The following is a 20,724-nucleotide window of genomic DNA, read 5'->3' as shown; positions in this document are numbered from 1 at the left end:
CCAATTCTGGTTATCGCTTCTCGGCCTTTTGGCTAAGATCAAGTGTAGTATCTGTTCTTATCAGTTTAATATCTGATACGTCCTCTATCTGGGGACCATATATTAAATGGATTTTTAGAACAGGGAGATGGAAAAAGAGCTTGCTCTGTCCACTCCACGCATTGACCTGGTATTGCAGTATCTCCAGGACCGGTGCACCCCTTCTTTAATGCAGTTTCTAAAATCAGAAAGAATTGAATTCAATGCTTTTTGTTCATTTTGCTTGTTTGTCGGATTTTGGGATGGACTCTTTGGCTTTGCTTTTCTTCTCCTCATTGGATTTTTCATGTTAAAAGTTGCAGAAGCCAGATGACAAGCTCATTTTGGTTCAACTTCAGCAACTGTGCATTGCATTGCCATGTAATGTAATGTAATGCAATGCTATCTATCTAGCTCTCCCTCTATACTTCCTTTTGGATAAACAGACATATTAGGCAAGCATTTTGGAGCTTTCACCTAAATAACTACAGGTGGTGAGATAAGCTGCACAATATAATTGACCTTTCAGTATATTATTGCACACACACCATCTATTTAGCAAATGCCCTTGTTATCAACAGCAGCCTTTTAAACTCACCTGAGCTAACAGGTATGTGAGCTGGTTACTCTGCTGCGCTTAAAATTTCTTTTTTGGTTTGCTACAATGCCTTTTCTGAAACGTTGTCTCCCTCTGCTGGAACACTGACTTCTTTCATTTAATGCCTGCAGACTATAAAAGAGAAACCAACCCAAAAAGTTTGGTTGATTAGTCTGTGGCATTCTTTTAAACTGTTGCTTATGGCGGTCTCTGTGAGCTTCTCAGTGACATTCAGCCATCCAGGTATCCCGCCTGCAGTAGACGGAATGTGGCAATGGAACGCTGGCTGCGCGTGTCATAATAGGCTCTGAGCCTTTATATACCTGCGCACAGCAGCAGCCACCTTCAGTCTGCTGCTGGACAGCCAGCAGCAGCAGCAGCAGGAGAGGTAATTAATCAGCAACCCTCCTGCTAAGGGTAGACAGCTGCTCGTTCCACCCCCCCCCCCCCCCGCCTTAATTGGTTCTCCTCCCTTCCAACGGTGTTGAGGCGGGTGGGAACAGCCGGGGGTTGAGGGTACTGTGCTAAAAGAGGTGGAGTTATGCAGATCTAAAACGCGTGGATTGCAGCAGCAGCAAGCCGAAAAGTGCAGGCATGTGAGGGATCTAGAGGTTGACAGCATGTCTTCTTAACGGGAGTCCAGGTGGCCATCTCCACAAATGGACTTTTCAGAATCCTTGGGTGGCACCGTAGTCGGAAACCAATTCTGGTTATCGCTTCTCGGCCTTTTGGCTAAGATCAAGTGTAGTATCTGTTCTTATCAGTTTAATATCTGATACGTCCCCTATCTGGGGACCATATATTAAATGGATTTTTAGAACAGGGAGATGGAAAAAGAGCTTGCTCTGTCCACTCCACGCATTGACCTGGTATTGCAGTATCTCCAGGACCGGTGCACCCCTTCTTTAATGCAGTTTCTAAAATCAGAAAGAATTGAATTCAATGCTTTTTGTTCATTTTGCTTGTTTGTCGGATTTTGGGATGGACTCTTTGGCTTTGCTTTTCTTCTCCTCATTGGATTTTTCATGTTAAAAGTTGCAGAAGCCAGATGACAAGCTCATTTTGGTTCAACTTCAGCAACTGTGCATTGCATTGCCATGTAATGTAATGTAATGCAATGCTATCTATCTAGCTCTCCCTCTATACTTCCTTTTGGATAAACAGACATATTAGGCAAGCATTTTGGAGCTTTCACCTAAATAACTACAGGTGGTGAGATAAGCTGCACAATATAATTGACCTTTCAGTATATTGTTGCACACACACCATCTATTTAGCAAATGCCCTTGTTATCAACAGCAGCCTTTTAAACTCACCTGAGCTAACAGGTATGTGAGCTGGTTACTCTGCTGCGCTTAAAATTTCTTTTTTGGTTTGCTACAATGCCTTTTCTGAAACGTTGTCTCCCTCTGCTGGAACACTGACTTCTTTCATTTAATGCCTGCAGACTATAAAAGAGAAACCAACCCAAAAAGTTTGGTTGATTAGTCTGTGGCATTCTTTTAAACTGTTGCTTATGGCGGTCTCTGTGAGCTTCTCAGTGACATTCAGCCATCCAGGTATCCCGCCTGCAGTAGACGGAATGTGGCAATGGAACGCTGGCTGCGCGTGTCATAATAGGCTCTGAGCCTTTATATACCTGCGCACAGCAGCAGCCACCTTCAGTCTGCTGCTGGACAGCCAGCAGCAGCAGCAGCAGGAGAGGTAATTAATCAGCAACCCTCCTGCTAAGGGTAGACAGCTGCTCGTTCCACCCCCCCCCCCCCCCGCCTTAATTGGTTCTCCTCCCTTCCAACGGTGTTGAGGCGGGTGGGAACAGCCGGGGGTTGAGGGTACTGTGCTAAAAGAGGTGGAGTTATGCAGATCTAAAACGCGTGGATTGCAGCAGCAGCAAGCCGAAAAGTGCAGGCATGTGAGGGATCTAGAGGTTGACAGCATGTCTTCTTAACGGGAGTCCAGGTGGCCATCTCCACAAATGGACTTTTCAGAATCCTTGGGTGGCACCGTAGTCGGAAACCAATTCTGGTTATCGCTTCTCGGCCTTTTGGCTAAGATCAAGTGTAGTATCTGTTCTTATCAGTTTAATATCTGATACGTCCCCTATCTGGGGACCATATATTAAATGGATTTTTAGAACAGGGAGATGGAAAAAGAGCTTGCTCTGTCCACTCCACGCATTGACCTGGTATTGCAGTATCTCCAGGACCGGTGCACCCCTTCTTTAATGCAGTTTCTAAAATCAGAAAGAATTGAATTCAATGCTTTTTGTTCATTTTGCTTGTTTGTCGGATTTTGGGATGGACTCTTTGGCTTTGCTTTTCTTCTCCTCATTGGATTTTTCATGTTAAAAGTTGCAGAAGCCAGATGACAAGCTCATTTTGGTTCAACTTCAGCAACTGTGCATTGCATTGCCATGTAATGTAATGTAATGCAATGCTATCTATCTAGCTCTCCCTCTATACTTCCTTTTGGATAAACAGACATATTAGGCAAGCATTTTGGAGCTTTCACCTAAATAACTACAGGTGGTGAGATAAGCTGCACAATATAATTGACCTTTCAGTATATTGTTGCACACACACCATCTATTTAGCAAATGCCCTTGTTATCAACAGCAGCCTTTTAAACTCACCTGAGCTAACAGGTATGTGAGCTGGTTACTCTGCTGCGCTTAAAATTTCTTTTTTGGTTTGCTACAATGCCTTTTCTGAAACGTTGTCTCCCTCTGCTGGAACACTGACTTCTTTCATTTAATGCCTGCAGACTATAAAAGAGAAACCAACCCAAAAAGTTTGGTTGATTAGTCTGTGGCATTCTTTTAAACTGTTGCTTATGGCGGTCTCTGTGAGCTTCTCAGTGACATTCAGCCATCCAGGTATCCCGCCTGCAGTAGACGGAATGTGGCAATGGAACGCTGGCTGCGCGTGTCATAATAGGCTCTGAGCCTTTATATACCAGCGCACAGCAGCAGCCACCTTCAGTCTGCTGCTGGACAGCCAGCAGCAGCAGCAGCAGGAGAGGTAATTAATCAGCAACCCTCCTGCTAAGGGTAGACAGCTGCTCGTTCCACCCCCCCCCCCCCCGCCTTAATTGGTTCTCCTCCCTTCCAACGGTGTTGAGGCGGGTGGGAACAGCCGGGGGTTGAGGGTACTGTGCTAAAAGAGGTGGAGTTATGCAGATCTAAAACGCGTGGATTGCAGCAGCAGCAAGCCGAAAAGTGCAGGCATGTGAGGGATCTAGAGGTTGACAGCATGTCTTCTTAACGGGAGTCCAGGTGGCCATCTCCACAAATGGACTTTTCAGAATCCTTGGGTGGCACCGTAGTCGGAAACCAATTCTGGTTATCGCTTCTCGGCCTTTTGGCTAAGATCAAGTGTAGTATCTGTTCTTATCAGTTTAATATCTGATACGTCCCCTATCTGGGGACCATATATTAAATGGATTTTTAGAACAGGGAGATGGAAAAAGAGCTTGCTCTGTCCACTCCACGCATTGACCTGGTATTGCAGTATCTCCAGGACCGGTGCACCCCTTCTTTAATGCAGTTTCTAAAATCAGAAAGAATTGAATTCAATGCTTTTTGTTCATTTTGCTTGTTTGTCGGATTTTGGGATGGACTCTTTGGCTTTGCTTTTCTTCTCCTCATTGGATTTTTCATGTTAAAAGTTGCAGAAGCCAGATGACAAGCTCATTTTGGTTCAACTTCAGCAACTGTGCATTGCATTGCCATGTAATGTAATGTAATGCAATGCTATCTATCTAGCTCTCCCTCTATACTTCCTTTTGGATAAACAGACATATTAGGCAAGCATTTTGGAGCTTTCACCTAAATAACTACAGGTGGTGAGATAAGCTGCACAATATAATTGACCTTTCAGTATATTGTTGCACACACACCATCTATTTAGCAAATGCCCTTGTTATCAACAGCAGCCTTTTAAACTCACCTGAGCTAACAGGTATGTGAGCTGGTTACTCTGCTGCGCTTAAAATTTCTTTTTTGGTTTGCTACAATGCCTTTTCTGAAACGTTGTCTCCCTCTGCTGGAACACTGACTTCTTTCATTTAATGCCTGCAGACTATAAAAGAGAAACCAACCCAAAAAGTTTGGTTGATTAGTCTGTGGCATTCTTTTAAACTGTTGCTTATGGCGGTCTCTGTGAGCTTCTCAGTGACATTCAGCCATCCAGGTATCCCGCCTGCAGTAGACGGAATGTGGCAATGGAACGCTGGCTGCGCGTGTCATAATAGGCTCTGAGCCTTTATATACCTGCGCACAGCAGCAGCCACCTTCAGTCTGCTGCTGGACAGCCAGCAGCAGCAGCAGCAGGAGAGGTAATTAATCAGCAACCCTCCTGCCAAGGGTAGACAGCTGCTCGTTCCACCCCCCCCCCCCGCCTTAATTGGTTCTCCTCCCTTCCAACGGTGTTGAGGCGGGTGGGAACAGCCGGGGGTTGAGGGTACTGTGCTAAAAGAGGTGGAGTTATGCAGATCTAAAACGTGTGGATTGCAGCAGCAGCAAGCCGAAAAGTGCAGGCATGTGAGGGATCTAGAGGTTGACAGCATGTCTTCTTAACGGGAGTCCAGGTGGCCATCTCCACAAATGGACTTTTCAGAATCCTTGGGTGGCACCGTAGTCGGAAACCAATTCTGGTTATCGCTTCTCGGCCTTTTGGCTAAGATCAAGTGTAGTATCTTTCGAAAAGGCGGTTTTGGATGTTGGCCGCCCTAGTAGATTGATACATTATGCACACTGGGGTTTAGGCGCTTGTTAGTACGCCAGGTGGCTAATATAGTCATCTGGTGGAAAGCATGGCCCCCCAGGATCGACGCCATTGGGCCGGGGAAGATCGAAAGCCCGAAGTGTGAAGTGCCCCAGGAGTGGTGACCCTGGGGTGCCTTAACTCACTGGGATTGGGAACCCCACTTGAGTTTATGGCACATTTGCACAAGCACTTCAAATTTTCTTTCTTCGCACACACCCTTATTCCGGGCCTTCTGGACTTAGGATGGGGAATTTTTCAATTCCCGGTCGAAGGTCCGGGCAGTATTATACTGTGAAACCTTCACTATTTATTTAATTTTTTTGTCACTGTGTGTCCACTTATTCACGTGTGTCCACGTCCTTACTAGGATTTTGTCGGGATGCGGTTCCCTAACGGGTTCCTCTCTTGGCAGGTCTAGGGGGGGAGTGTGTGGCCATCAGGTTCCGCTCCCCCCTGAACCCCCCTGGCTCTCCTCTTTCGGGAGGAGAGCGTTGTTGGCTCCCCTCTTCCGGGAGGGGAGCACAGTCTTTTGGCTCCCAGTGCCTTGCTCGGGTGAGAACTCGGGCAGGTATTGGGGGTAAGATTGGGTCGCCTCTGGTTTCGGCTGGAGGTGGCTATTTGTCCCTGTTCCTCGCTGTGGCCTTCTGGCTCGGAGGGACGGGGAATGGTTTGGGGGACCCTTCTCCTTTTGGAGAGGGTTTCAAGAAGACCAGCATCCTAGTGCACTTTTTTTGTGGCACTTGTCACTTTTTTAAGCGCACTCGGGTTTTATACACGAATTCGGGCTTTCGATAAAAAAAAAAAAAAATCTGTTCTTATCAGTTTAATATCTGATACGTCCCCTATCTGGGGACCATATATTAAATGGATTTTTAGAACAGGGAGATGGAAAAAGAGCTTGCTCTGTCCACTCCACGCATTGACCTGGTATTGCAGTATCTCCAGGACCGGTGCACCCCTTCTTTAATGCAGTTTCTAAAATCAGAAAGAATTGAATTCAATGCTTTTTGTTCATTTTGCTTGTTTGTCGGATTTTGGGATGGACTCTTTGGCTTTGCTTTTCTTCTCCTCATTGGATTTTTCATGTTAAAAGTTGCAGAAGCCAGATGACAAGCTCATTTTGGTTCAACTTCAGCAACTGTGCATTGCATTGCCATGTAATGTAATGTAATGCAATGCTATCTATCTAGCTCTCCCTCTATACTTCCTTTTGGATAAACAGACATATTAGGCAAGCATTTTGGAGCTTTCACCTAAATAACTACAGGTGGTGAGATAAGCTGCACAATATAATTGACCTTTCAGTATATTGTTGCACACACACCATCTATTTAGAAAATGCCCTTGTTATCAACAGCAGCCTTTTAAACTCACCTGAGCTAACAGGTATGTGAGCTGGTTACTCTGCTGCGCTTAAAATTTCTTTTTTGGTTTGCTACAATGCCTTTTCTGAAACGTTGTCTCCCTCTGCTGGAACACTGACTTCTTTCATTTAATGCCTGCAGACTATAAAAGACAAACCAACCCAAAAAGTTTGGTTGATTAGTCTGTGGCATTCTTTTAAACTGTTGCTTATGGCGGTCTCTGTGAGCTTCTCAGTGACATTCAGCCATCCAGGTATCCCGCCTGCAGTAGACGGAATGTGGCAATGGAACGCTGGCTGCGCGTGTCATAATAGGCTCTGAGCCTTTATATACCTGCGCACAGCAGCAGCCACCTTCAGTCTGCTGCTGGACAGCCAGCAGCAGCAGCAGCAGGAGAGGTAATTAATCAGCAACCCTCCTGCTAAGGGTAGACAGCTGCTCGTTCCACCCCCCCCCGCCTTAATTTGTTCTCCTCCCTTCCAACGGTGTTGAGGCGGGTGGGAACAGCCGGGGGTTGAGGGTACTGTGCTAAAAGAGGTGGAGTTATGCAGATCTAAAACGCGTGGATTGCAGCAGCAGCAAGCCGAAAAGTGCAGGCATGTGAGGGATCTAGAGGTTGACAGCATGTCTTCTTAACGGGAGTCCAGGTGGCCATCTCCACAAATGGACTTTTCAGAATCCTTGGGTGGCACCGTAGTCGGAAACCAATTCTGGTTATCGCTTCTCGGCCTTTTGGCTAAGATCAAGTGTAGTATCTTTTGAAAAGGCAGTTTTGTCCTTGGGCTGCCCTAGTAAATTGATGCATATTACACACTGGTTTGGTGCACTTGTTAGTACGCCAGGTGGCTCATAGAGTTATCTGATGGAAAACATGGCCCTCCAGGATCGAAGTCACTATGCTGGGTAAGTGTGAGGGCTTTGGAGCAATGTGCCCCAGGAGTAGGCGCCCTGGTGGGAGTCGAAGCTTACTGGGACTGGGAACCCCAGAAAGACTTGGCTTCGTAGCACGCCGCACCTTTGCCAATCATACTTTCTGAGCAACCCCCCCTATTCCTGGCCTCCGGGCTAGGAAGGGGAATTTTTATAAACCCGGTCGGAGATCCGGTCAGCTTTGGGCTGAGAAACCAACACAGGCTCCAGCTCCACTAGGGTGGCAGCCTAGATGGAAGCTGGGAGCACGAAAACGGCTCTTCTCCGGCTTCGGCTAGGGAGAGCATCGGAGATCCCTGACCCTCGCTGTGGCCTTCTGGCTCGGAGGGATGGGGATGGTTTATTGGGGACCCTCTCCTCCGGGAAGGGTCCACATGAATCCTCGCCTCGTGCGCTGTTTTGGTGTGACTTCGGTCACATTTTTCAGTGCCTTGGATGCAGCTTCAATCTAAAAATCTGTTCTTATCAGTTTAATATCTGATACGTCCCCTATCTGGGGACCATATATTAAATGGATTTTTAGAACAGGGAGATGGAAAAAGAGCTTGCTCTGTCCACTCCACGCATTGACCTGGTATTGCAGTATCTCCAGGACCGGTGCACCCCTTCTTTAATGCAGTTTCTAAAATCAGAAAGAATTGAATTCAATGCTTTTTGTTCATTTTGCTTGTTTGTCGGATTTTGGGATGGACTCTTTGGCTTTGCTTTTCTTCTCCTCATTGGATTTTTCATGTTAAAAGTTGCAGAAGCCAGATGACAAGCTCATTTTGGTTCAACTTCAGCAACTGTGCATTGCATTGCCATGTAATGTAATGTAATGCAATGCTATCTATCTAGCTCTCCCTCTATACTTCCTTTTGGATAAACAGACATATTAGGCAAGCATTTTGGAGCTTTCACCTAAATAACTACAGGTGGTGAGATAAGCTGCACAATATAATTGACCTTTCAGTATATTGTTGCACACACACCATCTATTTAGCAAATGCCCTTGTTATCAACAGCAGCCTTTTAAACTCACCTGAGCTAACAGGTATGTGAGCTGGTTACTCTGCTGCGCTTAAAATTTCTTTTTTGGTTTGCTACAATGCCTTTTCTGAAACGTTGTCTCCCTCTGCTGGAACACTGACTTCTTTCATTTAATGCCTGCAGACTATAAAAGAGAAACCAACCCAAAAAGTTTGGTTGATTAGTCTGTGGCATTCTTTTAAACTGTTGCTTATGGCGGTCTCTGTGAGCTTCTCAGTGACATTCAGCCATCCAGGTATCCCGCCTGCAGTAGACGGAATGTGGCAATGGAACGCTGGCTGCGCGTGTCATAATAGGCTCTGAGCCTTTATATACCTGCGCACAGCAGCAGCCACCTTCAGTCTGCTGCTGGACAGCCAGCAGCAGCAGCAGCAGGAGAGGTAATTAATCAGCAACCCTCCTGCTAAGGGTAGACAGCTGCTCGTTCCACCCCCCCCCCCGCCTTAATTGGTTCTCCTCCCTTCCAACGGTGTTGAGGCGGGTGGGAACAGCCGGGGGTTGAGGGTACTGTGCTAAAAGAGGTGGAGTTATGCAGATCTAAAACGCGTGGATTGCAGCAGCAGCAAGCCGAAAAGTGCAGGCATGTGAGGGATCTAGAGGTTGACAGCATGTCTTCTTAACGGGAGTCCAGGTGGCCATCTCCACAAATGGACTTTTCAGAATCCTTGGGTGGCACCGTAGTCGGAAACCAATTCTGGTTATCGCTTCTCGGCCTTTTGGCTAAGATCAAGTGTAGTATCTGTTCTTATCAGTTTAATATCTGATACGTCCCCTATCTGGGGACCATATATTAAATGGATTTTTAGAACAGGGAGATGGAAAAAGAGCTTGCTCTGTCCACTCCACGCATTGACCTGGTATTGCAGTATCTCCAGGACCGGTGCACCCCTTCTTTAATGCAGTTTCTAAAATCAGAAAGAATTGAATTCAATGCTTTTTGTTCATTTTGCTTGTTTGTCGGATTTTGGGATGGACTCTTTGGCTTTGCTTTTCTTCTCCTCATTGGATTTTTCATGTTAAAAGTTGCAGAAGCCAGATGACAAGCTCATTTTGGTTCAACTTCAGCAACTGTGCATTGCATTGCCATGTAATGTAATGTAATGCAATGCTATCTATCTAGCTCTCCCTCTATACTTCCTTTTGGATAAACAGACATATTAGGCAAGCATTTTGGAGCTTTCACCTAAATAACTACAGGTGGTGAGATAAGCTGCACAATATAATTGACCTTTCAGTATATTGTTGCACACACACCATCTATTTAGCAAATGCCCTTGTTATCAACAGCAGCCTTTTAAACTCACCTGAGCTAACAGGTATGTGAGCTGGTTACTCTGCTGCACTTAAAATTTCTTTTTTGGTTTGCTACAATGCCTTTTCTGAAACGTTGTCTCCCTCTGCTGGAACACTGACTTCTTTCATTTAATGCCTGCAGACTATAAAAGAGAAACCAACCCAAAAAGTTTGGTTGATTAGTCTGTGGCATTCTTTTAAACTGTTGCTTATGGCGGTCTCTGTGAGCTTCTCAGTGACATTCAGCCATCCAGGTATCCCGCCTGCAGTAGACGGAATGTGGCAATGGAACGCTGGCTGCGCGTGTCATAATAGGCTCTGAGCCTTTATATACCTGCGCACAGCAGCAGCCACCTTCAGTCTGCTGCTGGACAGCCAGCAGCAGCAGCAGCAGGAGAGGTAATTAATCAGCAACCCTCCTGCTAAGGGTAGACAGCTGCTCGTTCCACCCCCCCCCCGCCTTAATTGGTTCTCCTCCCTTCCAACGGTGTTGAGGCGGGTGGGAACAGCCGGGGGTTGAGGGTACTGTGCTAAAAGAGGTGGAGTTATGCAGATCTAAAACGCGTGGATTGCAGCAGCAGCAAGCCGAAAAGTGCAGGCATGTGAGGGATCTAGAGGTTGACAGCATGTCTTCTTAACGGGAGTCCAGGTGGCCATCTCCACAAATGGACTTTTCAGAATCCTTGGGTGGCACCGTAGTCGGAAACCAATTCTGGTTATCGCTTCTCGGCCTTTTGGCTAAGATCAAGTGTAGTATCTGTTCTTATCAGTTTAATATCTGATACGTCCCCTATCTGGGGACCATATATTAAATGGATTTTTAGAACAGGGAGATGGAAAAAGAGCTTGCTCTGTCCACTCCACGCATTGACCTGGTATTGCAGTATCTCCAGGACCGGTGCACCCCTTCTTTAATGCAGTTTCTAAAATCAGAAAGAATTGAATTCAATGCTTTTTGTTCATTTTGCTTGTTTGTCGGATTTTGGGATGGACTCTTTGGCTTTGCTTTTCTTCTCCTCATTGGATTTTTCATGTTAAAAGTTGCAGAAGCCAGATGACAAGCTCATTTTGGTTCAACTTCAGCAACTGTGCATTGCATTGCCATGTAATGTAATGTAATGCAATGCTATCTATCTAGCTCTCCCTCTATACTTCCTTTTGGATAAACAGACATATTAGGCAAGCATTTTGGAGCTTTCACCTAAATAACTACAGGTGGTGAGATAAGCTGCACAATATAATTGACCTTTCAGTATATTGTTGCACACACACCATCTATTTAGCAAATGCCCTTGTTATCAACAGCAGCCTTTTAAACTCACCTGAGCTAACAGGTATGTGAGCTGGTTACTCTGCTGCGCTTAAAATTTCTTTTTTGGTTTGCTACAATGCCTTTTCTGAAACGTTGTCTCCCTCTGCTGGAACACTGACTTCTTTCATTTAATGCCTGCAGACTATAAAAGAGAAACCAACCCAAAAAGTTTGGTTGATTAGTCTGTGGCATTCTTTTAAACTGTTGCTTATGGCGGTCTCTGTGAGCTTCTCAGTGACATTCAGCCATCCAGGTATCCCGCCTGCAGTAGACGGAATGTGGCAATGGAACGCTGGCTGCGCGTGTCATAATAGGCTCTGAGCCTTTATATACCTGCGCACAGCAGCAGCCACCTTCAGTCTGCTGCTGGACAGCCAGCAGCAGCAGCAGCAGGAGAGGTAATTAATCAGCAACCCTCCTGCTAAGGGTAGACAGCTGCTCGTTCCACCCCCCCCCCCGCCTTAATTGGTTCTCCTCCCTTCCAACGGTGTTGAGGCGGGTGGGAACAGCCGGGGGTTGAGGGTACTGTGCTAAAAGAGGTGGAGTTATGCAGATCTAAAACGCGTGGATTGCAGCAGCAGCAAGCCGAAAAGTGCAGGCATGTGAGGGATCTAGAGGTTGACAGCATGTCTTCTTAACGGGAGTCCAGGTGGCCATCTCCACAAATGGACTTTTCAGAATCCTTGGGTGGCACCGTAGTCGGAAACCAATTCTGGTTATCGCTTCTCGGCCTTTTGGCTAAGATCAAGTGTAGTATCTGTTCTTATCAGTTTAATATCTGATACGTCCCCTATCTGGGGACCATATATTAAATGGATTTTTAGAACAGGGAGATGGAAAAAGAGCTTGCTCTGTCCACTCCACGCATTGACCTGGTATTGCAGTATCTCCAGGACCGGTGCACCCCTTCTTTAATGCAGTTTCTAAAATCAGAAAGAATTGAATTCAATGCTTTTTGTTCATTTTGCTTGTTTGTCGGATTTTGGGATGGACTCTTTGGCTTTGCTTTTCTTCTCCTCATTGGATTTTTCATGTTAAAAGTTGCAGAAGCCAGATGACAAGCTCATTTTGGTTCAACTTCAGCAACTGTGCATTGCATTGCCATGTAATGTAATGTAATGCAATGCTATCTATCTAGCTCTCCCTCTATACTTCCTTTTGGATAAACAGACATATTAGGCAAGCATTTTGGAGCTTTCACCTAAATAACTACAGGTGGTGAGATAAGCTGCACAATATAATTGACCTTTCAGTATATTGTTGCACACACACCATCTATTTAGCAAATGCCCTTGTTATCAACAGCAGCCTTTTAAACTCACCTGAGCTAACAGGTGTGTGAGCTGGTTACTCTGCTGCGCTTAAAATTTCTTTTTTGGTTTGCTACAATGCCTTTTCTGAAACGTTGTCTCCCTCTGCTGGAACACTGACTTCTTTCATTTAATGCCTGCAGACTATAAAAGAGAAACCAACCCAAAAAGTTTGGTTGATTAGTCTGTGGCATTCTTTTAAACTGTTGCTTATGGCGGTCTCTGTGAGCTTCTCAGTGACATTCAGCTATCCAGGTATCCCGCCTGCAGTAGACGGAATGTGGCAATGGAACGCTGGCTGCGCGTGTCATAATAGGCTCTGAGCCTTTATATACCTGCGCACAGCAGCAGCCACCTTCAGTCTGCTGCTGGACAGCCAGCAGCAGCAGCAGCAGGAGAGGTAATTAATCAGCAACCCTCCTGCTAAGGGTAGACAGCTGCTCGTTCCACCCCCCCCCCCGCCTTAATTGGTTCTCCTCCCTTCCAACGGTGTTGAGGCGGGTGGGAACAGCCGGGGGTTGAGGGTACTGTGCTAAAAGAGGTGGAGTTATGCAGATCTAAAACGCGTGGATTGCAGCAGCAGCAAGCCGAAAAGTGCAGGCATGTGAGGGATCTAGAGGTTGACAGCATGTCTTCTTAACGGGAGTCCAGGTGGCCATCTCCACAAATGGACTTTTCAGAATCCTTGGGTGGCACCGTAGTCGGAAACCAATTCTGGTTATCGCTTCTCGGCCTTTTGGCTAAGATCAAGTGTAGTATCTGTTCTTATCAGTTTAATATCTGATACGTCCCCTATCTGGGGACCATATATTAAATGGATTTTTAGAACAGGGAGATGGAAAAAGAGCTTGCTCTGTCCACTCCACGCATTGACCTGGTATTGCAGTATCTCCAGGACCGGTGCACCCCTTCTTTAATGCAGTTTCTAAAATCAGAAAGAATTGAATTCAATGCTTTTTGTTCATTTTGCTTGTTTGTCGGATTTTGGGATGGACTCTTTGGCTTTGCTTTTCTTCTCCTCATTGGATTTTTCATGTTAAAAGTTGCAGAAGCCAGATGACAAGCTCATTTTGGTTCAACTTCAGCAACTGTGCATTGCATTGCCATGTAATGTAATGTAATGCAATGCTATCTATCTAGCTCTCCCTCTATACTTCCTTTTGGATAAACAGACATATTAGGCAAGCATTTTGGAGCTTTCACCTAAATAACTACAGGTGGTGAGATAAGCTGCACAATATAATTGACCTTTCAGTATATTGTTGCACACACACCATCTATTTAGCAAATGCCCTTGTTATCAACAGCAGCCTTTTAAACTCACCTGAGCTAACAGGTATGTGAGCTGGTTACTCTGCTGCGCTTAAAATTTCTTTTTTGGTTTGCTACAATGCCTTTTCTGAAACGTTGTCTCCCTCTGCTGGAACACTGACTTCTTTCATTTAATGCCTGCAGACTATAAAAGAGAAACCAACCCAAAAAGTTTGGTTGATTAGTCTGTGGCATTCTTTTAAACTGTTGCTTATGGCGGTCTCTGTGAGCTTCTCAGTGACATTCAGCCATCCAGGTATCCCGCCTGCAGTAGACGGAATGTGGCAATGGAACGCTGGCTGCGCATGTCATAATAGGCTCTGAGCCGTTATATACCTGCGACCAGCAGCAGCCACCTTCAGTCTGCTGCTGGACAGCCAGCAGCAGCAGCAGCAGGAGAGGTAATTAATCAGCAACCCTCCTGCTAAGGGTAGACAGCTGCTCGTTCCACCCCCCCCCCGCCTTAATTGGTTCTCCTCCCTTCCAACGGTGTTGAGGCGGGTGGGAACAGCCGGGGGTTGAGGGTACTGTGCTAAAAGAGGTGGAGTTATGCAGATCTAAAACGCGTGGATTGCAGCAGCAGCAAGCCGAAAAGTGCAGGCATGTGAGGGATCTAGAGGTTGACAGCATGTCTTCTTAACGGGAGTCCAGGTGGCCATCTCCACAAATGGACTTTTCAGAATCCTTGGGTGGCACCGTAGTCGGAAACCAATTCTGGTTATCGCTTCTCGGCCTTTTGGCTAAGATCAAGTGTTGTATCTGTTCTTATCAGTTTAATATCTGATACGTCCCCTATCTGGGGACCATATATTAAATGGATTTTTAGAACAGGGAGATGGAAAAAGAGCTTGCTCTGTCCACTCCACGCATTGACCTGGTATTGCAGTATCTCCAGGACCGGTGCACCCCTTCTTTAATGCAGTTTCTAAAATCAGAAAGAATTGAATTCAATGCTTTTTGTTCATTTTGCTTGTTTGTCGGATTTTGGGATGGACTCTTTGGCTTTGCTTTTCTTCTCCTCATTGGATTTTTCATGTAAAAAGTTGCAGAAGCCAGATGACAAGCTCATTTTGGTTCAACTTCAGCAACTGTGCATTGCATTGCCATGTAATGTAATGTAATGCAATGCTATCTATCTAGCTCTCCCTCTATACTTCCTTTTGGATAAACAGACATATTAGGCAAGCATTTTGGAGCTTTCACCTAAATAACTACAGGTGGTGAGATAAGCTGCACAATATAATTGACCTTTCAGTATATTGTTGCACACACACCATCTATTTAGCAAATGCCCTTGTTATCAACAGCAGCCTTTTAAACTCACCTGAGCTAACAGGTATGTGAGCTGGTTACTCTGCTGCGCTTAAAATTTCTTTTTTGGTTTGCTACAATGCCTTTTCTGAAACGTTGTCTCCCTCTGCTGGAACACTGACTTCTTTCATTTAATGCCTGCAGACTATAAAAGAGAAACCAACCCAAAAAGTTTGCTTGATTAGTCTGTGGCATTCTTTTAAACTGTTGCTTATGGCGGTCTCTGTGAGCTTCTCAGTGACATTCAGCCATCCAGGTATCCCGCCTGCAGTAGACGGAATGTGGCAATGGAACGCTGGCTGCGTGTGTCATAATAGGCTCTGAGCCTTTATATACCTGCGCACAGCAGCAGCCACCTTCAGTCTGCTGCTGGACAGCCAGCAGCAGCAGCAGCAGCAGGAGAGGTAATTAATCAGCAACCCTCCTGCTAAGGGTAGACAGCTGCTCGTTCCACCCCCCCCCCGCCTTAATTGGTTCTCCTCCCTTCCAACGGTGTTGAGGCGGGTGGGAACAGCCGGGGGTTGAGGGTACTGTGCTAAAAGAGGTGGAGTTATGCAGATCTAAAACGCGTGGATTGCAGCAGCAGCAAGCCGAAAAGTGCAGGCATGTGAGGGATCTAGAGGTTGACAGCATGTCTTCTTAACGGGAGTCCAGGTGGCCATCTCCACAAATGGACTTTTCAGAATCCTTGGGTGGCACCGTAGTCGGAAACCAATTCTGGTTATCGCTTCTCGGCCTTTTGGCTAAGATCAAGTGTAGTATCTGTTCTTATCAGTTTAATATCTGATACGTCCCCTATCTGGGGACCATATATTAAATGGATTTTTAGAACAGGGAGATGGAAAAAGAGCTTGCTCTGTCCACTCCACGCATTGACCTGGTATTGCAGTATCTCCAGGACCGGTGCACCCCTTCTTTAATGCAGTTTCTAAAATCAGAAAGAATTGAATTCAATGCTTTTTGTTCATTTTGCTTGTTTGTCGGATTTTGGGATGGACTCTTTGGCTTTGCTTTTCTTCTCCTCATTGGATTTTTCATGTTAAAAGTTGCAGAAGCCAGATGACAAGCTCATTTTGGTTCAACTTCAGCAACTGTGCATTGCATTGCCATGTAATGTAATGTAATGCAATGCTATCTATCTAGCTCTCCCTCTATACTTCCTTTTGGATAAACAGACATATTAGGCAAGCATTTTGGAGCTTTCACCTAAATAACTACAGGTGGTGAGATAAGCTGCACAATATAATTGACCTTTCAGTATATTGTTGCACACACACCATCTATTTAGCAAATGCCCTTGTTATCAACAGCAGCCTTTTAAACTCACCTGAGCTAACAGGTATGTGAGCTGGTTACTCTGCTGCGCTTAAAATTTCTTTTTTGGTTTGCTACAATGCCTTTTCTGAAACGTTGTCTCCCTCTGCTGGAACACTGACTTCTTTCATTTAATGCCTGCAGACTATAAAAGAGAAACCAACCCAAAAAGTTTGGTTGATTAGTCTGTGGCATTCTTTTAAACTGTTGCTTATGGCGGTCTCTGTGAGCTTCTCAGTGACATTCAGCCATCCAGGTATCCCGCCTGCAGTAGACGGAATGTGTCAATGGAACGCTGGCTGCGCGTGTCATAATAGGCTCTGAGCCTTTATATACCTGCGCACAGCAGCAGCCACCTTCAGTCTGCTGCTGGACAGCCAGCAGCAGCAGCAGCAGGAGAGGTAATTAATCAGCAACCCTCCTGCTAAGGGTAGACAGCTGCTCATTCCACCCCCCCCCCCGCCTTAATTGGTTCTCCTCCCTTCCAACGGTGTTGAGGCGGGTGGGAACAGCCGGGGGTTGAGGGTACTGTGCTAAAAGAGGTGGAGTTATGCAGATCTAAAACGCGTGGATTGCAGCAGCAGCAAGCCGAAAAGTGCAGGCATGTGAGGGATCTAGAGGTTGACAGCATGTCTTCTTAACGGGAGTCCAGGTGGCCATCTCCACAAATGGACTTTTCAGAATCCTTGGGTGGCACCGTAGTCGGAAACCAATTCTGGTTATCGCTTCTCGGCCTTTTGGCTAAGATCAAGTGTAGTATCTGTTCTTATCAGTTTAATATCTGATACGTCCCCTATCTGGGGACCATATATTAAATGGATTTTTAGAACAGGGAGATGGAAAAAGAGCTTGCTCTGTCCACTCCACGCATTGACCTGGTATTGCAGTATCTCCAGGACCGGTGCACCCCTTCTTTAATGCAGTTTCTAAAATCAGAAAGAATTGAATTCAATGCTTTTTGTTCATTTTGCTTGTTTGTCGGATTTTGGGATGGACTCTTTGGCTTTGCTTTTCTTCTCCTCATTGGATTTTTCATGTTAAAAGTTGCAGAAGCCAGATGACAAGCTCATTTTGGTTCAACTTCAGCAACTGTGCATTGCATTGCCATGTAATGTAATGTAATGCAATGCTATCTATCTAGCTCTCCCTCTATACTTCCTTTTGGATAAACAGACATATTAGGCAAGCATTTTGGAGCTTTCACCTAAATAACTACAGGTGGTGAGATAAGCTGCACAATATAATTGACCTTTCAGTATATTGTTGCACACACACCATCTATTTAGCAAATGCCCTTGTTATCAACAGCAGCCTTTTAAACTCACCTGAGCTAACAGGTATGTGAGCTGGTTACTCTGCTGCGCTTAAAATTTCTTTTTTGGTTTGCTACAATGCCTTTTCTGAAACGTTGTCTCCCTCTGCTGGAACACTGACTTCTTTCATTTAATGCCTGCAGACTATAAAAGAGAAACCAACCCAAAAAGTTTGGTTGATTAGTCTGTGGCATTCTTTTAAACTGTTGCTTATGGCGGTCTCTGTGAGCTTCTCAGTGACATTCAGCCATCCAGGTATCCCGCCTGCAGTAGACGGAATGTGGCAATGGAACGCTGGCTGCGCGTGTCATAATAGGCTCTGAGCCTTTATATACCTGCGCACAGCAGCAGCCACCTTCAGTCTGCTGCTGGACAGCCAGCAGCAGCAGCAGCAGGAGAGGTAATTAATCAGCAACCCTCCTGCTAAGGGTAGACAGCTGCTCATTCCACCCCCCCCCCCGCCTTAATTGGTTCTCCTCCCTTCCAACGGTGTTGAGGCGGGTGGGAACAGCCGGGGGTTGAGGGTACTGTGCTAAAAGAGGTGGAGTTATGCAGATCTAAAACGCGTGGATTGCAGCAGCAGCAAGCCGAAAAGTGCAGGCATGTGAGGGATCTAGAGGTTGACAGCATGTCTTCTTAACGGGAGTCCAGGTGGCCATCTCCACAAATGGACTTTTCAGAATCCTTGGGTGGCACCGTAGTCGGAAACCAATTCTGGTTATCGCTTCTCGGCCTTTTGGCTAAGATCAAGTGTAGTATCTGTTCTTATCAGTTTAATATCTGATACGTCCCCTATCTGGGGACCATATATTAAATGGATTTTTAGAACAGGGAGATGGAAAAAGAGCTTGCTCTGTCCACTCCACGCATTGACCTGGTATTGCAGTATCTCCAGGACCGGTGCACCCCTTCTTTAATGCAGTTTCTAAAATCAGAAAGAATTGAATTCAATGCTTTTTGTTCATTTTGCTTGTTTGTCGGATTTTGGGATGGACTCTTTGGCTTTGCTTTTCTTCTCCTCATTGGATTTTTCATGTTAAAAGTTGCAGAAGCCAGATGACAAGCTCATTTTGGTTCAACTTCAGCAACTGTGCATTGCATTGCCATGTAATGTAATGTAATGCAATGCTATCTATCTAGCTCTCCCTCTATACTTCCTTTTGGATAAACAGACATATTAGGCAAGCATTTTGGAGCTTTCACCTAAATAACTACAGGTGGTGAGATAAGCTGCACAATATAATTGACCTTTCAGTATATTGTTGCACACACACCATCTATTTAGCAAATGCCCTTGTTATCAACAGCAGCCTTTTAAACTCACCTGAGCTAACAGGTATGTGAGCTGGTTACTCTGCTGCGCTTAAAATTTCTTTTTTGGTTTGCTACAATGCCTTTTCTGAAACGTTGTCTCCCTCTGCTGGAACACTGACTTCTTTCATTTAATGCCTGCAGACTATAAAAGAGAAACCAACCCAAAAAGTTTGGTTGATTAGTCTGTGGCATTCTTTTAAACTGTTGCTTATGGCGGTCTCTGTGAGCTTCTCAGTGACATTCAGCCATCCAGGTATCCCGCCTGCAGTAGACGGAATGTGTCAATGGAACGCTGGCTGCGCGTGTCATAATAGGCTCTGAGCCTTTATATACCTGCGCACAGCAGCAGCCACCTTCAGTCTGCTGCTGGACAGCCGGCAGCAGCAGCAGCAGGAGAGGTAATTAATCAGCAACCCTCCTGCTAAGGGTAGACAGCTGCTCGTTCCACCCCCCCCCCGCCTTAATTGGTTCTCCTCCCTTCCAACGGTGTTGAGGCGGGTGGGAACAGCCGGGGGTTGAGGGTACTGTGCTAAAAGAGGTGGAGTTATGCAGATCTAAAACGCGTGGATTGCAGCAGCAGCAAGCCGAAAAGTGCAGGCATGTGAGGGATCTAGAGGTTGACAGCATGTCTTCTTAACGGGAGTCCAGGTGGCCATCTCCACAAATGGACTTTTCAGAATCCTTGGGTGGCACCGTAGTCGGAAACCAATTCTGGTTATCGCTTCTCGGCCTTTTGGCTAAGATCAAGTGTAGTATCTGTTCTTATCAGTTTAATATCTGATACGTCCCCTATCTGGGGACCATATATTAAATGGATTTTTAGAACAGGGAGATGGAAAAAGAGCTTGCTCTGTCCACTCCACGCATTGACCTGGTATTGCAGTATCTCCAGGACCGGTGCACCCCTTCTTTAATGCAGTTTCTAAAATCAGAAAGAATTGAATTCAATGCTTTTTGTTCATTTTGCTTGTTTGTCGGATTTTGGGATGGACTCTTTGGCTTTGCTTTTCTTCTCCTCATTGGATTTTTCATGTTAAAAGTTGCAGAAGCCAGATGACAAGCTCATTTTGGTTCAACTTCAGCAACTGTGCATTGCATTGCCATGTAATGTAATGTAATGCAATGCTATCTATCTAGCTCTCCCTCTATACTTCCTTTTGGATAAACAGACATATTAGGCAAGCATTTTGGAGCTTTCACCTAAATAACTACAGGTGGTGAGATAAGCTGCACAATATAATTGACCTTTCAGTATATTGTTGCACACACACCATCTATTTAGCAAATGCCCTTGTTATCAACAGCAGCCTTTTAAACTCACCTGAGCTAACAGGTATGTGAGCTGGTTACTCTGCTGCGCTTAAAATTTCTTTTTTGGTTTGCTACAATGCCTTTTCTGAAACGTTGTCTCCCTCTGCTGGAACACTGACTTCTTTCATTTAATGCCTGCAGACTATCAAAGAGAAACCAACCCAAAAAGTTTGGTTGATTAGTCTGTGGCATTCTTTTAAACTGTTGCTTATGGCGGTCTCTGTGAGCTT

General features: G+C 45.5%; 15 non-coding genes and 2 pseudogenes across 15 annotated transcripts; all 17 read left to right on the top strand.

Moving 5' to 3' along the window:
- Window positions 1-12: 12 nt before the first annotated feature.
- On the top strand, window positions 13-203 carry LOC141195853 (U2 spliceosomal RNA). Its single transcript, XR_012268427.1, has one exon. It is a non-coding gene; the product is annotated as a U2 spliceosomal RNA (small nuclear RNA).
- Window positions 204-1,328: 1,125 nt separating this feature from the next.
- Window positions 1,329-1,519, top strand: LOC141194879 (U2 spliceosomal RNA). The gene has a single exon (XR_012267496.1). It is a non-coding gene; the product is annotated as a U2 spliceosomal RNA (small nuclear RNA).
- Window positions 1,520-2,644: 1,125 nt separating this feature from the next.
- LOC141194877 (U2 spliceosomal RNA) lies at window positions 2,645-2,835 on the top strand. Its single transcript, XR_012267494.1, has one exon. It is a non-coding gene; the product is annotated as a U2 spliceosomal RNA (small nuclear RNA).
- Window positions 2,836-3,959: 1,124 nt separating this feature from the next.
- On the top strand, window positions 3,960-4,150 carry LOC141194876 (U2 spliceosomal RNA). Its single transcript, XR_012267493.1, has one exon. It is a non-coding gene; the product is annotated as a U2 spliceosomal RNA (small nuclear RNA).
- Window positions 4,151-5,272: 1,122 nt separating this feature from the next.
- On the top strand, window positions 5,273-5,364 carry LOC141196516 (U2 spliceosomal RNA; annotated as a pseudogene).
- Window positions 5,365-6,156: 792 nt separating this feature from the next.
- Window positions 6,157-6,343, top strand: LOC141196358 (U2 spliceosomal RNA). The gene has a single exon (XR_012268900.1). It is a non-coding gene; the product is annotated as a U2 spliceosomal RNA (small nuclear RNA).
- Window positions 6,344-7,462: 1,119 nt separating this feature from the next.
- On the top strand, window positions 7,463-7,578 carry LOC141196484 (U2 spliceosomal RNA; annotated as a pseudogene).
- Window positions 7,579-8,102: 524 nt separating this feature from the next.
- Window positions 8,103-8,284, top strand: LOC141196238 (U2 spliceosomal RNA). Its single transcript, XR_012268801.1, has one exon. It is a non-coding gene; the product is annotated as a U2 spliceosomal RNA (small nuclear RNA).
- A 1,121-nt stretch (window positions 8,285-9,405) lies between these two features.
- LOC141194875 (U2 spliceosomal RNA) lies at window positions 9,406-9,596 on the top strand. Its single transcript, XR_012267492.1, has one exon. It is a non-coding gene; the product is annotated as a U2 spliceosomal RNA (small nuclear RNA).
- A 1,120-nt stretch (window positions 9,597-10,716) lies between these two features.
- Window positions 10,717-10,907, top strand: LOC141194874 (U2 spliceosomal RNA). The gene has a single exon (XR_012267491.1). It is a non-coding gene; the product is annotated as a U2 spliceosomal RNA (small nuclear RNA).
- A 1,121-nt stretch (window positions 10,908-12,028) lies between these two features.
- Window positions 12,029-12,219, top strand: LOC141194873 (U2 spliceosomal RNA). The gene has a single exon (XR_012267490.1). It is a non-coding gene; the product is annotated as a U2 spliceosomal RNA (small nuclear RNA).
- A 1,121-nt stretch (window positions 12,220-13,340) lies between these two features.
- LOC141194871 (U2 spliceosomal RNA) lies at window positions 13,341-13,531 on the top strand. The gene has a single exon (XR_012267489.1). It is a non-coding gene; the product is annotated as a U2 spliceosomal RNA (small nuclear RNA).
- A 1,120-nt stretch (window positions 13,532-14,651) lies between these two features.
- LOC141196028 (U2 spliceosomal RNA) lies at window positions 14,652-14,842 on the top strand. Its single transcript, XR_012268597.1, has one exon. It is a non-coding gene; the product is annotated as a U2 spliceosomal RNA (small nuclear RNA).
- Window positions 14,843-15,965: 1,123 nt separating this feature from the next.
- Window positions 15,966-16,156, top strand: LOC141194870 (U2 spliceosomal RNA). Its single transcript, XR_012267488.1, has one exon. It is a non-coding gene; the product is annotated as a U2 spliceosomal RNA (small nuclear RNA).
- A 1,121-nt stretch (window positions 16,157-17,277) lies between these two features.
- LOC141194869 (U2 spliceosomal RNA) lies at window positions 17,278-17,468 on the top strand. Its single transcript, XR_012267487.1, has one exon. It is a non-coding gene; the product is annotated as a U2 spliceosomal RNA (small nuclear RNA).
- A 1,121-nt stretch (window positions 17,469-18,589) lies between these two features.
- LOC141194868 (U2 spliceosomal RNA) lies at window positions 18,590-18,780 on the top strand. The gene has a single exon (XR_012267486.1). It is a non-coding gene; the product is annotated as a U2 spliceosomal RNA (small nuclear RNA).
- A 1,120-nt stretch (window positions 18,781-19,900) lies between these two features.
- On the top strand, window positions 19,901-20,091 carry LOC141194867 (U2 spliceosomal RNA). Its single transcript, XR_012267485.1, has one exon. It is a non-coding gene; the product is annotated as a U2 spliceosomal RNA (small nuclear RNA).
- The last annotated feature ends 633 nt before the right edge of the window (window positions 20,092-20,724 follow it).

The sequence above is a fragment of the Phyllobates terribilis genome, unplaced genomic scaffold (genome assembly GCF_046119375.1).
Source record: "Phyllobates terribilis strain yellow unplaced genomic scaffold, ASM4611937v1 Scaffold_74__1_contigs__length_7073193, whole genome shotgun sequence".
In the NCBI taxonomy this organism is placed as follows: domain Eukaryota; kingdom Metazoa; phylum Chordata; class Amphibia; order Anura; family Dendrobatidae; genus Phyllobates; species Phyllobates terribilis.
This window is presented reverse-complemented; position numbering and strand designations above follow the sequence as displayed.